Consider the following 10,635-nt stretch of genomic DNA (forward strand, 5'->3'; position numbering starts at 1 on the left):
AGAGAAAATCCACAAAATCCCAATTCACCTCTTCTGAAAGTAAGTCCGGGTTCCCTTGGGCGGTCTCCCCTACTGGTGCACCCCATTGGACCGTTTTCTGAGTTTCCGTCATGTTGAATCACTGTCGCATAAATTGACTGCACACAAGCGCTAGCGAATCTATATTGACTACGTGACGTCACAGACTGCTCTCTTCGGATTGGATGCGGGCTAACTGAATTTCGTAACGCGTGTTCGGATTGGTGAATGAACTCAATCCGTTTCAATCCTACCTCTGCCTATAAATAAGCGCAGTTCACTGCATTGATTCACCTGTTCTCGTCACTTCAAGATGTGGACCACAGTTGAGTCATCCACCCTTGTGTCTTCCATGATGTTTCGGACAGACTTGCTCATGTATGTCCGATCCAAGTGGACCGTTGTCCACAGGACAAACACCAGCCTGTGGATACGTAGGATCTACGTTGAAAGACAAGGATGCCTGAAAAGAGTGCTGATTTACGGACCAACAGTGAGACGTAGCCTAAGGACAAGAAGAAGGCCAATGCGGTGCCCTTTATGTTAATGAATACATTAACATAAACCCAAAGGCCCTTTTCAGGGCCAGCCATATATCTCGAAAAGAGATAGCCTTTCAATTGCCTACCCCCTTTTTTTTTTTAAAAAAAAAAAATCCCATGTTCAATTCCCCTTGTACGTATATTAACCCACAATTTATTCCCATGTTAAATTTCCATTGAGGCTAATCTGACCCACGATTTTTTCTCCATGTTAAATTTCCATTGAGGCTAATCTGACCCACGATTTTTTCTCCATGTTAATTTCCATTGAGGCTAATCTGACCCACGATTTTTCTCCATGTTAAATTTCCCTTGAGGCTAATCTGACCCAGGGGTGTTTTTAATGCTAATTCCCATTGAGGCTAATCCTACCCCCTTCACTACTGATGCAGCATCTGCTGAAATCCCCATACAGTTCTGACAACTTATATTTATTCAAAGCATTATCAAGCATATACAAAATTGTTTTTTTTTTTTCCAGTAGAATCTACTGTTAATTCTGGTAATGAAAGAAGAGCACTCTGACTTTGCCCGTTTTGTTGTGAAAGTCTCTTACACAAACTATGTACAACTTTTTGTCATCATAATCACTACTTCTGTCTGTTCCAATACTAAACGGCCCAATTGACATGGCTTCTGCAATGTTAAGTGAAGTATCTTCTGCTAAACACCTAACAATATTAGATGATTTTGTTCTTGCACATGCATATTTCCCGCAACTTTGGAATCACGAAACATCCATTTGAACAAAGGATCAATGTAGTCTTCTACCGCTAGGGGTAGTCCGTGTTCTGTTAAGAACTAGGCAGTGGCGTCACTCAGGTTGGTGTCACCCAGTGCGGTAGCTCATGGTGTCACACCCATGGTCCTCCTTCCGTAACAGACCATACAGAATCCTTAGTAATGTCATTTTCGTGTCACCCCCTCTGATGGTGTCACCCGGTGCAGTCCGCATCCCCCTAGCGACGCCACTGCTGTGCCTGCTAGTCATGTATTTAACTATGATCGGTTATCCGCTTATGAAATCCGACTAGACCGAGCAGTGTGTGCTCTGTAAAATTTGCAATTTTTCATTTTGGTATCACCCCTCTGAGTTGGTGTCACCCGGTGCGGTCCGCACCCCCTGCACCCCCCCTAGCGACGCCACTGGAACTAGGTACATAACGCCTCTGCATTTATAAAATTCGCGTCCACAATTTAATTCTGTTGTATAAAAAAGTTAACCTTAGTATTGGAGTTAGTAAAACGAGCTAGTTCATGTTTTCTTTCTTTTACCACCATGACCAATATTAAAATCCTTTCCACACAGCCTGCAAGGGGCGTGAACCTGCCCAAGAATGAAACGCTGTAATATGTAATTCATGTATTCATCTCTGAATCTATTTTTCATCTTTTCTAATCTCTCCTAATTCACGCATCGATAGAAAAAAAACCCGACTTGACGTTTAGCGGCAAATACCTACAGACTGGTTATGTAACAGATATGAACTGGACAAAGAAACTGCGAGCAAAGATTACAAGTTCGAAAACCAGTCTGTTCTCTCATCACTAAGCTATACAGTTGCTATAAATAGAAACCGAGGTGAAAAGTTTGAAAATAGAACCAGTCTGTTTCTTGGAAATAGGGCATTTGCTATAAATAGAACATAACACTGTTTGCACAAGTGCATGCGTGTCTACGGACAAGCGTCCTCTTATGACGTAGTTACATAGAAGCTCTCTTTTCTAGAATATGGTCTGTAGGATTAATGGGATATTAACAGAAAAATGAGAAAACGAATTATTAATTTTTTGGAGGGTTATATACCGAAAATGCACAATCCGAATACATTTACGAGTAAGGTATAATTTAGTGAAGAAAAGCGTAATGATTACGCCAAAAGCGTAATGGTTGGCATGTATGGAAGAGATGCATACATTCTACGGTCCTCCCTGGTATCCCACGAACTTGCATCAGATCACCTCTGCATTATATGCCATATTGACGTATCAGTCCCTAACCCTCCACCTTTATCTGCAACTAAGAGAAACCACTGTATGATAAATAGAACCAAACTAATGCATGACATCCAAGCAAACTTAACAACTTGCTTACCTCCTACAGCAGAACAAGTCGATAACTGCCTGCGTTCATTGCTCGACAAACATGCCCCAGCCACCAAGTGCAGAATATCAATTCAAACGTGTTCTCCGTGGTATAGCAGTGTTAGGGAGCAGCTTCGCACTGCTAAAAGAGACCGCCGTAAAGCTGAAAGGCGTTGGCTTTCCACCAGACTCACTATTCATAAGCAAATCTATAAAGCCGCTAAGAAGAATGTCACAGATATAGTCCATGCAGCAAAATCAGCCCACTACACTACTAAGATCATGGAAAGTTCCAGCTCCAAAGAGCTCTTCGAGATTACTAACAAGCTAATGTCAAGGAACAAATCTACACCACTTCCAACCACCTTCTCTCCAGTCGACCTTCCGGACCTGTTTGCAAATTTCTTCCGTGACAAAGTACAAACCATTAGAGATAAGCTTGACGCCACAGTTTCAATGACTCGTCGTCACCATACAGTTGGGATACAGAATTTGAGCGGCAACCATTAGCAGCATTTGAACCTGTCTCTATGGATTTCGTACGTACAATCGTGATGAAGAGTGAACCAAAGTCATGTGAACTTGATCCAATTCCACCATCACTGTTGCTTGAGAGCTTAGATCCAGTATTGCCTTCACTAACTGATGTTATTAATACCTCTCTCTCATCCGGGGAATTCCCATCATTTTTCAAAACTGCCATTGTAAAGCCTCTGCTGAAGAAACCAACACTAGACCATAACGATTTAAAGAACTCCAGCCCAGTTTTGAATCTCCCATTCATATGAATAATCTTAGAGAAAATTGTTCTATCCCAGCTTGTATCTCATCTGAATTCAAACAATCTTTTTACCAATGTTCAATCTGCATATCGCCCTTGCCACAGTACTGAAACTACTCTTCTAAAAGTAGTTAAATAACATTTTCTCTGCTTTGGATAGCGGAAAGATTACAGTCATCACCTCCTTGATTTGTCTGTAGCATTTGACACAATAGACCACGATACATTACTTCACCGTCTCCAGCATGTATTTGGCATTCATGATACCGCCTTACTGTGGTTCAAGCCCTACTTGGTCAACAGGACACAAATTGTATCTGCAAATGGGAGACACTCCAGCCCAGTTGATCTATGTTGTGGTGTTCCACAGGGGTCTGTTTTTGGGCCTGTTGTCTTCATTCTATTCACTCAGCCGCTCTCAAGGGTCATAGATCATCATCCAGTGTCTCACCAGTTGTACGCTGATGACACCAAAATATACAAATCTAGCCACCCAACTGAAGTTGATGCTACCATCCAAGGTGTAGAGAGGGACATTTCTGATGTGAAATCATGGATGACATGTAACAAGCTGCAAATGAATGATGATAAAACTGAGGCCATTCTGATCACAACACAAAGACTTTCTCATTCACATCCTTTATCTCAAACAATAAATATCAGCAACACCAACATAAATTCATACAATCAGTACGAAACCTAGGTGTTACTCTGGACAGTACTCTCACATTGCACAGAAATGTCATGAACATATGCAAGGCTGCATATCTTGAGCTGAGACGCATCAGCTCCATTCGCAAATATCTTTCAGTTGATGCCACTAAAACACTTGTGTATTCATTAGTACTTTCAAGACTGGACTATTGTAACTCAATTCTGTCTGCTTCATCTCAATATCTACTCCAGAAACTTCAAAATACAGCTGCTCGGATCATACTTAGAGTACCACGATCGGAGCACACCTTCCCGCTGCTCTGTACCCTACACTGGCTATCCATTCGATCCAGAATCAAACACAAAATGTTCTCTGTGCTAAGTTTCACTGACGGACTCTAGTCCAACATACCTATCTGACCTCACCCATGTGTACACACCAGCAAGATACTTACGCTCCTCTTCTGACAATCGTATTCTAATTATTCCCACTATGAAAAGAAAGTCATATGGACAACGTTCTTTTTCATACCAGGGCCCAGCAACGTGGAATGAATTGCCCACTGAACTTAGACACAAAGACAGAGTGCTCACATTCAAGAGTGCTCTCAAAACTCACTTATTTCGACTGCAAGAACAAACTTAAAGACCTAATAACGTTTCCTACCTTAAATATTCTCAGCATGTTTTATTTTTTATGTTTTCTAATTTAATGGTGTTTGTGTTTGTAATCATATCATTATATATGTGTTTTATCTTATAGGTGTTGTCTAATGTTGTAAAGCGCTTAGAGCTTTTAAAGATTAGGCTAGATGCAATTACTCATTATTATCATTATTATTATTACACAGTTTGATGTTTCCTGCAAGAACAGTGCTTGAGAAATAAGCTTAAAACACCAAAATGTCACGGGGCCCCGAGTGGCCGAGTGGTCTAAAGCGCTTTCCGTTACGGATCATTGCCATCTCACCTCTGTCTGCGTGGGTTCGAGTCTCAGATTCGGCCAATGTGGGTATGTGAGAAAGCTTGCTAGTAGCTTCTCGTGGGTCGGTGGTTCTTTCCGGGTTCTTCGTCCACCAATAATACTGCCCGCCATGTATAGCCAATCGTGTGCTGAAAAATGGCGTTAAACCACACAACACCAACACACACCAAAATGTCACAGAAGTCAATGAAGCATGAAATATGGGTGACACTGGCCCACTTTTGTGATGAGGGCATTTGACTCATGTATCCGCTTATCAAGCTTGATTATTCCAGGTACAGCATTATGTTTACTGGTTTACTTGATGCAAAAAACGTCTCATGAACCAAAGACAAGAACATAATGTGAGCAAGTCAAATGTAGAGGATAGGTTAATATGACCTTTTGTTGTAAGGGTGTGGCACATACAGAAAAATTAGTTTCACGATTCTATCATGATCAAAGCAAAACCTTTAAGTCAAATTGACCTACTTCTGTAATGCATCAAGATGCATCCTGTTGCCGTGTTACATGATTCCAGGTATGTTATGGTAAGTATACAGTGTGCAAACACCCAAAATAAATGCAAAATACATAAACCAAAATGTACAAATAATGTACATGCAACAAACAAACTTTGCTCCTGCAGCCCCCTTCCTTGAGTGCATGTACAAAGTAACCAACTGCAAGCTATTGCCCAGGTTCCAAGAAGAAAGGTTGTGATACAGCGAGTCTGTATATATATATATATATATATATATATATATATATATATATATATATATGCTGTTGTAAGTATGGACACCACTGGCAATGCATATGCTGTTGTATGTGTGGACACCACTGCCAATGTATATGCTGTTGTAAGTATGGACACCACTGCCAATGTATATGCTGTTGTAAGTATGGACACCACTGCCAATGCATATGCTGTTGTATGTGTGGACACCACTGCCAATGTATATGCTGTTGTAAGTATGGACACCACTGCCAATGTATATGCTTTTGTAAGTGTGGACACCACTGCCAATGTATATGCTGTTGTAAGTATGGACACCACTGCCAATGTATATGCTGTTGTAAGTATGGACACCACTGCCAAAGTATATGCTGTTTAATGCATCAACACCATTGCCAATGGCAACTGCTTCCCTCTAATACATAGAGATGCGCTAGAAAACATTTAAAATATAACAAACGAGGTTAGGGAAAAATACTTTTAGATTATAGTACAGGTTTTAAACTTTAAAAAAATAAAGCGAATCACATTCTAAAAATAAAATCATAACAATGATATAACATGTATATGCACAGAAACAGTGGAACACTTGGTTATTTAATAGCAACACTTGTTAATTTAGCTTGAGCACAAAAAGGATAGATGGGTCTGAATTTGTAATTGCAAATTTCAAATCGTTTGCACTAAATTGCCTCATATGCATATATGGTTTTACCCGAGTGTAGACATGTGTAAAAACGTATTTAGACAGACTCACTGTTGCAAAATATAAAGTAGATGCTTTCTGCATGGACCATCATGAAAAGAAATGGAATATCTTCAACAAAAGTGACACAACATGTTGTATTTTTTTAAAACAATTTGAGAAAGAATTTCAGCAAGGTTTAATCCTAACCTAAAACCCTGCTTTAATTTTAGTCGATTTATGCAGTACACATCTAATAAAAATCATGATGACAGGCGCCAATGTATATTCATGTTGTTTACTTCTGAAATTCAACTTATTTTTAGCCACATATGAAATAAAGCATTTTACTTCATGTTCCAAGGGTTCTCATCGCCGGGGGCGGATGTGGGAGGTAAGATAAGCACCCACTTCCCTTGGAAATCCCTCATTGGCTTGCGTCTGATAGAGCCTCTGACAACCAAATCCAGCTCCAGGACTTCACGAGTGGCGGAACCTGTTTAAACTGACTGGAGAAGGGATGACAGGTGAGTTTCTGGCGCCTCAAAACCAGACACTTCGGGCAGATGGGGCTCGTTAACCTTGGGTGGTGGCCTATCTAGAAGAAGGTAAACTCCGAGTTCAAACATTCGCTGCCTTACGACTATACCCGCTCATGGCATAGGCTAAGGGAGTAAACCCCAACAGAAAACCCGGAAACAGAGTCCATAAGGCGACTTGGCGTTACTTTCATTGTCATCTCGGCAACTCCTGCGACGCAGCTGGTGCCAAGACGTATCGGCGGGTCCTTTCCATCAGCTGCGTGGGCAACAGTTGATTCTCCATATCACCCTGCCCAGGACTGCGCCCTGGAGAGGACACTTCAGCTTCGATCCACAGCGTCGACACAACACGGGAAGCAGCAGTTTACCGGTTACAAGTCACCGTTCGATTGGCGTTCAGCCAGACGCCAGGGGTTGCTTCTGACGATGGAAGAGACCAACAGGTTTCACTGGTCACCTACCTCCCGCCACAAACTGGGCAGCCCCCAAGCCAATAAGGTGCCGTCCCGCCAGAGTTCGCCTGCCTTGCTGGGTGCATAAGGCTTAAGGTACGCGAGTACCCGACAAGCGGACTGCAACTACACTACTGCACCAAGAAATAACAAAATAACAACCTGATCGGTGTCCCACACTAAGCGCCAACACAGATACCAAGGATGAGTTTATACGATGAGTTAGACTCGCTCATCGACAAAATTCCCAAGGAAGAGAACTTGACTTTGCTGGGCGATTTCAACGCTGGGGTGGATACCGACCATGACTCTTGGCCTTCCTGTCTTGGCAAGTTTGGCGTTGGGAAGATGAATGTGAACGGGCAGCGCCTTCTAGCGATGTGCTCGTACCACGATCCCAACATCACTAATTCATTCTTTCAGAAAAAGCCACAGCAAAAGTGTCTTAGAGGCATCCACGGTCTAAACACTGGCACCAGCTAGATTTGATCATTACAAGACAGTCTGCCATGAAGGGTGTGCTTCTTACCCGTACCTTCCATAGCGCTGACTGAGACACCGACCACTCGCTATGTGCTGAAAAATGAAGCTTCAGCCGAAGAAGATCCACCGCTCGAGGCAATGGGATAAACCTCGCATTGACGTGAGCAAATCCTGACAAGGCTGAGGAATTCACCTATGCTCTTTCCAAGACGTTTGATTCGGAACCTCCCAACGGCAGTGCCAAAGGTAAATGAGATCACATCAGAGATACTGTACAACACAGCCATACGGATCTTTGGTAAGAAGTAATCAAAGAACAATTACTGGTTTGAGGGTAACTTCGCCACACTCATGTCAGCCATAGAAGAGCGCCATAGTGCGCACCTGCAATACAAGCGATCCCCCTGCCAGAAGACACTACAGGTATTCAGGTCTACCAGAAGCAAAGTGCAGAGATTAGCACGGCAGTGTGCCAATGAATACTGGCTTCAGCTGTCAAAGCATCCAGTCAGCAGCAGATATCAGAAACATCAGAGGAATGTACGATGGCATAAATACAGCAATGGGTCCCACAAAGAAAGTGACAGCACCACTAAAGTCTGCTGCAGGCGATACCACCCACAAGGGCAAGCAGATCGAGGATTGGGTGGAATACTACTACGAACTACGTGACCAACGATGACCTCAACACCATTCAAAACTTCCCTCTCATGGCCGAACTGGATGAGAAACCTACTGTAGCCGAACTAAAGAAGGCCTTAGAGAAAATGTCCTTAGGTAAAGCCCCAGGGAAGAATGGCATCCTAGCAGAAGTCATCAAGTGCGGCTGTATCTTGCTGCTCACACACCTGCACGACCTCTGCCAGTGCTGAGATGAGGGTGCAGTGCCTCAGAACATGAGATGTCAACATCGTAACCCTGTACAAGAACAAGGGCGACTGCAACAACTACAGGGGCATATCCCTTCTAAGCAGCATGGGTAAAGTTTTCGTACGTGTCATCCTGAACAGACTGCATATGCTTGCTGACAGAGTGTATCCAGAGTCGCAGTGCATGTTCCGCGCAGATAAGTCCACAATTGACATGATCTTCTCCATCAGGCAACTGCACGAGAAATGCAGGGAACAAAACAGACCCATCTTCCTGGCCTTTATAGACCTCACCAAGGCGTTTGATCTGGTCAGCAGAGACGGACTCTTCACAATCCTGGCGAAAATTGGATACCCTCCAAAGCTGCTAAGCATGATCCAGTGCAGTATGATGGCTCAACATCTAAACCGTTTGACATCCGCAGTGGAGTGAAACAGGGCTGCGTCCTTGCCCCCCCACTTTTTGGCATCTTCTTCGCAGTCCTGCTCAAGCACGCCTTTGGGACGTCCACAGAAGAGATGTAGCTGCACAAACGATCAGACAGCAGACTGTTCAACCTGGCACGACTTAAGGCAAAGAGCAAAGTGTGCGAAGCAACCATCAGGGACATGCTCTTCGCAGACGATGCTGCTCTAGCCACTCACACGAAGCAGAGCTACAGTGCCTGAAGGACCGCTTTGCTAAAGCATGCGATGAGTTTGGGTTGAATCAGCCTAAAGAAAACAAATGTGATGGTTCAGGACGTGGATCCCCCAAGCATCATCATCAACAACTAGGAACCTGAGGTGGTCAGTCAGTTCATGTACCTCGGCTCTACCATCACCAACAACCTCGCACTCTATGCTGAGCTCAAGCGGATCGGAAAGGCATTAACAACTCTCTCTAGGTCGTCGCAGAGAGTGTGGAACAGCAGCATGCTGACTCTGAACAATAAGATCTCTGTGTACCATGCCTGCGTGCTAAACACTCAACTGTACGCCAGATAAAACCTGGACTCTGTATGCCTCACAAGATAAAAGACTGAGCGCCTTTCACATGTGATGCCTCCGACGCATACTTGGGATCACCTGGAGCAATCGAGTAACAAACAATGAGGTGTTTGAACGTGCCAAAATTCCCAGCATGGTCACACTCCTCCGCCAACATAGCATCAGATGGCTGGGCCATGTAGGTCGGATGGATGATGGACAGATCCCCAAAGAAATTCTTTATTCGAAACTTGCCTCTGGCAAAAGGTTGATCGGATGGCCACATCTCTGCTTCAAGGATGTCTGCAAGCGCAACATGAATGCCCTTGACATTGATGTCAACACCTGGGAAGAGCTCGCTCCAGGCAGGTCCAGCTGGCAACATGCTCTAATCACTGGTCTGAAAGCAGCGAGGACAAGCTATGCTTGCTAGCTGATGAAAAGTGATTGCAGAGGAAGAAGATGCAGCTCCAACCCACACCAGATGCAACCTTCAAGTGCAGCAAGGACTGCCACTCCAAAGTTAGGCTACATAGCCACAGCAGACGCTGCACAACCACCAATCGTTACATATCTCATGGGCGCACTGTCTCTCGAGACTAACGGATGCCAACACACTTTATGTCTGAATCAAGTTTTTGAATTTCATGTGAAGAATGTAATTTGATTTGTGAATCGAAAGGTTGACAGAATATGACCTCATGTTGGTGTCTGTCATATTTCCATTGTCAGAGATCTTGGTTTGAATCTGATAAGTGTATGTACATACATCTATTTAGCACATTTTTTTATCCAAATATACAGTGTACAAGGCTGTTGGGATAAATAATTCAAATTTCAATACATGCAAAA

This window comes from Sinohyriopsis cumingii, chromosome 1 (genome assembly GCF_028554795.1).
Source record: "Sinohyriopsis cumingii isolate HCF-2022 chromosome 1, ASM2855479v2, whole genome shotgun sequence".
NCBI lineage: Eukaryota > Metazoa > Mollusca > Bivalvia > Unionida > Unionidae > Sinohyriopsis > Sinohyriopsis cumingii.